The following is a 6,873-nucleotide window of genomic DNA, read 5'->3' on the forward strand; positions in this document are numbered from 1 at the left end:
TATTTAAAAGTTCCGAAGCCGCACCAACATAATCGAGATACAGAAACAGCGTGGCCCCTTTCTTTGAGATAACTCTGCACTATTGCGAGCTGCAAATGCCACTTCCAGCTTAGCTGTGCAGAAGAAGAACAACAAGAAGAAGAAATATCTCGAAATATGTCCGTCAGGCCCCTTCCCTTGAGATAAATCTGCAAATATCTCGGAAACGAAGAGAGCTATGGCAAAATGTTAAGAGACCTTTTTTGTAGAGAATTAAGTTTCCTACTTTTCATGTTCTATGATATTTTTTGATCAGATGCGTAGTTCTCGAGATATATCAAGATATTTAACAGTTCCGAAGCCGCACCAACATAATAGAGATACAGAAACACCGTGGCCCCTTTCTTTGAGATAACTCTGCACTATTGCGAGCTGCAAATGCCACTTCCAGCTTAGCTGTGCAGAGGAAGAACAACAAGAAGAAGAAATATCTCGAAATATGTCCGTCAGGCCCGTTCCTTTGAGCGGAATCTGCAAATATCTCGGAAACGAAGCGAGCTGTGGCGAAATGTTAAGAGACCTTTTTTGTAGAGAATTAAGTTTCCTACTTTTTATGTTCTATGATATTTTTTGATCAGATGCGTAGTTCTCGAGATATATCAAGATATTTAAAAGTTCCGAAGCCGCACCAACATAATAGAGATACAGAAACACCGTGGCCCTCTCTTTGAGATAACCCTGCACTATTGCGAGCTGCAAATGCCACTTCCAGCTTAGCTGTGCAGAAGAAGAACAACAAGAAGAAGAAATATCTCGAAATATGTCCGTCAGGCCCCTTCCCTTGAGATAAATCTGCAAATATCTCGGAAACGAAGAGAGCTATGGCAAAATGTTAAGAGACCTTTTTTGTAGACAATTAAGTTTCCTACTTTTTATGTTCTATGATATTTTTTGATCAGATGCGTAGTTTTCGAGATATATCGAGATATTTGAAAGTTCCGAAGCCGCACCAACATAATAGAGATACAGAAACACCGTGGCCCCTTTCTTTGAGATAACTCTGCACTAGTGCGAGCCTCAAATGCCACTTCCAGCTTAGCTGTGCAGAAGAAGAACAACAAGAAGAAATATCTCGAAATATGTCCGTCAGGACCCATCCCTTGAGATATATCTGCAAATATCTCGGAAACCAAACGAGCTATGGCAAAATCTTAGGAGACCTTTTTTGTAGAGAATTAAGTTTCCTACTTTTTATGTTCTATGATATTTTTTGATCAGATGCGTAGTTCTCGAGATGTATCAAGATATTTAAAAGTTCCGAAGCCGCACCAACATAATAGAGATACAGAAACACCGTGGCCCCTTTCTTTGAGATAACTCTGCGCTATTGCGAGCTGGAAATGCCACTTCCAGTTTAGCTGTGCAGAAGAAGAACAACAAGAAGAAGAAATATCTCGAAATATGTCCGTCAGGCCCCTTCCCTTGAGATAAATCTGCAAATATCTCGGAAACGAAGCGAGCTATGGCAAAATGTCAAGAGACGTTTTTTGTAGAGAATTATGTTTCCTACAATTTATGTTCTATGATATTTTTTGAACAGAAGCGTAGTTTTCGATATATATCGAGATATTTAAAAGTTCCGAAGCCGCACCAACATAATAGAGATACAGAAACACCGTGGCCCCTTTCTTTGAGATAACTCTGCACTAGTGCGAGCCGCAAATGCCACTTCCAGCTTAGCTGTGCAGAAGAAGAACAACAAGAAGAAGAAATATCTCGAAATATGTCCGTCAGGCCCCTTCCCTTGAGATAAATCTGCAAATATCTCGGAAACGAAGCGAGCTATGGCAAAATGTTCGGAGACCTTTTTTGTAGAGAATTAAGTTTCCTACTTTTTGTGTTCTATGATATTTTTTGATCAGATGCGTAGTTCTCGAGATATACCAAGATATTTAAAAGTTCCGAAGCCGCACCAACATAATAGAGATACAGAAACACCGTGGCCCCTTTCGTTGAGATAACTCTGCACTATTGCGAGCTGCAAATGCCACTTCCAGCTTAGCTGTGCAGAAGAAGAACAACAAGAAGAAGAAATATCTCGAAATATGTCCGTCAGGCCCGTTCCTTTGAGCTGAATCTGCAAATATCTCGGAAACGAAGCGAGCTATGGCAAAATGTTAAGAGACGTTTTTTGTAGAGAATCATGTTTCCTGCAACTTATGTTCTATGATATTTTTTGATCAGAAGCGTAGTTTTCGAGGTATATCGAGATATTTAAAAGTTCCGAAGCCGCACCAACATAATAGAGATTCAGAAACACCGTGGCCCCTTTGTTTGAGATAACTCTGCACTAGTGCGAGCCGCAAATGCCACTTCCAGCTTAGCTGTGCAGAAGAAGAACAACAAGAAGAAGAAATATCTCGAAATATGTCCGTCAGGCCCCTTCCCTTGAGATAAATCTGCAAATATCTCGGAAACGAAGCGAGCTATGGCAAAATGTTAAGAGACCTTTTTTGTAGAGAATTAAGTTACCTACTTTTTATGTTCTATGATATTTTTTGATCAGATGCGTAGTTCTCGAGATATATCAAGATATTTAAAAGTTCCGAAGCCGCACCAACATAATAGAGATACAGAAACACCGTGGCCCCTTTTCTTTGAGATAACTCTGCACTATTGCGAGCTGCAAATGCCACTTCCAGCTTAGCTGTGCAGAAGAAGAACAACAAGAAGAAGAAATATCTCGAAATATGTCCGTCAGGCCCCTTCCCTTGAGATAAATCTGCAAATATCTCGGAAACGAAGCGAGCTATGGCAATATGTTAAGAGACCTTTTTTGTAGAGAATTAAGTTTCCTACTTTTTATGTTCTATGATATTTTTTGATCAGATGCGTAGTTCTCGAGATATATCAAGATATTTAAAAGTTCCGAAGCCGCACCAACATAATAGAGATACAGAAACACCGTGGCCCCTTTCTTTGAGATAACTCTGCACTATTGCGAGCTGGAAATGCCACTTCCAGCTTAGCTGTGCAGAAGAAGAACAACAAGAAGAAGAAATATCTCGAAATATGTCCGTCAAGCCCCTTCCCTTGAGATAAATCTGCAAATATCTCGGAAACGAAGCGAGCTATGGCAAAATGTTAGGAGACCTTTTTTGTAGAGAATTAAGTTTCCTACTTTTTGTGTTCTATGATATTTTTTGATCAGATGCGTAGTTCTCGAGATATACCAAGATATTTAAAAGTTCCGAAGCCGCACCAACATAATAGAGATACAGAAACACCGTGGCCCCTTTCGTTGAGATAACTCTGCACTATTGCGAGCTGCAAATGCCACTTCCAGCTTAGCTGTGCAGAAGAAGAACAACAAGAAGAAGAAATATCTCGAAATATGTCCGTCAGGCCCGTTCCTTTGAGCTGAATCTGCAAATATCTCGGAAACGAAGCGAGCTATGGCAAAATGTTAAGAGACGTTTTTTGTAGAGAATCATGTTTCCTGCAACTTATGTTCTATGATATTTTTTGATCAGAAGCGTAGTTTTCGAGGTATATCGAGATATTTAAAAGTTCCGAAGCCGCACCAACATAATAGAGATTCAGAAACACCGTGGCCCCTTTGTTTGAGATAACTCTGCACTAGTGCGAGCCGCAAATGCCACTTCCAGCTTAGCTGTGCAGAAGAAGAACAACAAGAAGAAGAAATATCTCGAAATATATCCGTCAGGCACCTTCCCTTGAGATAAATCTGCAAATATCTCGGAAACGAAGCGAGCTGTGGCAAAATGTTAAGAGACCTTTTTTGTAGAGAATTAAGTTTCCTACTTTTTATGTTGTATGATATTTTTTGATCAGATGCGTAGTTCTCGAGATATATCAAGATATTTAAAAGTTCCGAAGCCGCACCAACATAATAGAGGTACAGAAACACCGTGGCCCCTTTCTGTGAGATAACTCTGCACCATTGCGAGCTGCAAATGCCACTTCCAGCTTAGCTGTGCCGAAGAAGAATAACAAGAAGAAGAAATATCTCGAAATATGTCCGTCAGGCCCCTTCCCTTGAGATAAATCTGCAAATATATCGGAAACGAAGCGAGCTATGGCAAAATGTTAAGAGACCTTTTTTGTAGAGAATTAAGTTTCCTACTTTTTATGTTCTATGATATATTTCGATCAGATGCGTAGTTCTCCAGATATATCGAGATATTAAAAAGTTCCGAAGCCGCACCAACATAATAGAGATACAGAAACACCGTGGCCCCTTTCTTTGAGATAACTCTGCACTATTGCGAGCTGCAAATGCCACTTCCAGCTTAGCTGTGCAGAAGAAGAACAACAAGAAGAAGAAATATCTCGAAATATGTCCGTCAGGCCCCTTCCCTTGAGATAAATCTGCAAATATCTCGGAAACGAAGCGAGCTATGGCAAAATGTTAAGAGACCTTTTTTGTGGAGAATTACGTTTCCTACTATTCGTGTTCTATGATGTTTTTTGATCAGATGCGTAGTCCTCGAGATATATCAAGATATTTAAAAGTTCCGAAGCCGCACCAACATAATAGAGATACAGAAACACCGTGGCCCCTTTCTTTGAGATAACTCTGCACTATTGCGAGCTGTAAATGCCACTTCCAGCTTAGCTGTGCAGAAGAAGAACAACAAGAAGAAGAAATACCTCGAAATATATCCGTCAGGCACCTTCCCTTGAGATAAATCTGCAAATATCTCGGAAACGAAGCGAGCTGTGGCAAAATGTTAAGAGACCTTTTTTGTAGAGAATTAAGTTTCCTACTTTTTATGTTGCATGATATTTTTTGATCAGATGCGTAGTTCTCGAGATATATCAAGATATTTAAAAGTTCCGAAGCCGCACCAACATAATAGAGGTACAGAAACACCGTGGCCTCTTTCTTTGAGATAACTCTGCACTATTGCGAGCTGCAAATGCCACTTCCAGCTTAGCTGTGCAGAAGAAGAACAACAAGAAGAAGAAATATCTCGAAATATGTCCGTCAGGCCCCTTCCCTTGAGATAAGTCTGCAAATATCTCGGAAACGAAGCGAGCTATGGCAAAATGTTAAGAGACCTTTTTTGTGGAGAATTACGTTTCCTACTATTCGTGTTCTATGATGTTTTTTGATCAGATGCGTAGTCCTCGAGATATATCAAGATATTTAAAAGTTCCGAAGCCGCACCAACATAATAGAGATACAGAAACACCGTGGCCCCTTTCTTTGAGATAACTCTGCACTATTGCGAGCTGTAAATGCCACTTCCAGCTTAGCTGTGCAGAAGAAGAACAACAAGAAGAAGAAATACCTCGAAATATATCCGTCAGGCACCTTCCCTTGAGATAAATCTGCAAATATCTCGGAAACGAAGCGAGCTGTGGCAAAATGTTAAGAGACCTTTTTTGTAGAGAATTAAGTTTCCTACTTTTTATGTTGTATGATATTTTTTGATCAGATGCGTAGTTCTCGAGATATATCAAGATATTTAAAAGTTCCGAAGCCGCACCAACATAATAGAGGTACAGAAACACCGTGGCCCCTTTCTGTGAGATAACTCTGCACTATTGCGAGCTGCAAATGCCACTTCCAGCTTAGCTGTGCCGAAGAAGAATAACAAGAAGAAGAAATATCTCGAAATATGTCCGTCAGGCCCCTTCCCTTGAGATAAATCTGCAAATATATCGGAAACGAAGCGAGCTATGGCAAAATGTTAAGAGACCTTTTTTGTAGAGAATTAAGTTTCCTACTTTTTATGTTCTATGATATATTTCGATCAGATGCGTAGTTCTCCAGATATATCGAGATATTAAAAAGTTCCGAAGCCGCACCAACATAATAGAGATACAGAAACACCGTGGCCCCTTTCTTTGAGATAACTCTGCACTATTGCGAGCTGTAAATGCCACTTCCAGCTTAGCTGTGCAGAAGAAGAACAACAAGAAGAAGAAATACCTCGAAATATATCCGTCAGGCACCTTCCCTTGAGATAAATCTGCAAATATCTCGGAAACGAAGCGAGCTGTGGCAAAATGTTAAGAGACCTTTTTTGTAGAGAATTAAGTTTCCTACTTTTTATGTTGTGTGATATTTTTTGATCAGATGCGTAGTTCTCGAGATATATCAAGATATTTAAAAGTTCCGAAGCCGCACCAACATAATAGAGGTACAGAAACACCGTGGCCTCTTTCTTTGAGATAACTCTGCACTATTGCGAGCTGCAAATGCCACTTCCAGCTTAGCTGTGCAGAAGAAGAACAACAAGAAGAAGAAATATCTCGAAATATGTCCGTCAGGCCCCTTCCCTTGAGATAAATCTGCAAATATCTCGGAAACGAAGCGAGCTATGGCAAAATGTTAAGAGACCTTTTTTGTGGAGAATTACGTTTCCTACTATTCGTGTTCTATGATGTTTTTTGATCAGATGCGTAGTCCTCGAGATATATCAAGATATTTAAAAGTTCCGAAGCCGCACCAACATAATAGAGATACAGAAACACCGTGGCCCCTTTCTTTGAGATAACTCTGCACTATTGCGAGCTGTAAATGCCACTTCCAGCTTAGCTGTGCAGAAGAAGAACAACAAGAAGAAGAAATACCTCGAAATATATCCGTCAGGCACCTTCCCTTGAGATAAATCTGCAAATATCTCGGAAACGAAGCGAGCTATGGCAAAATGTTAAGAGACTTTATTTGTAGAGAATTGAGTTTCCTACTTTTTATGTTCTATGATATTTTTTGATCAGATGCGTAGTTCTCGAGATATATCAAGATATTTAAAAGTTCCGAACCCGCACCAACATAATAGAGATACAAAAACACCGTGGCCCCTTTCTTTGAGATAACTCTGCACTAGTGCGAGCCGCAAATGCCACTTCCAGCTTAGC

The sequence above is a fragment of the Osmia lignaria genome, unplaced genomic scaffold, assembly GCF_051020975.1.
Source record: "Osmia lignaria lignaria isolate PbOS001 unplaced genomic scaffold, iyOsmLign1 scaffold0001, whole genome shotgun sequence".
Classification (NCBI taxonomy): domain Eukaryota; kingdom Metazoa; phylum Arthropoda; class Insecta; order Hymenoptera; family Megachilidae; genus Osmia; species Osmia lignaria.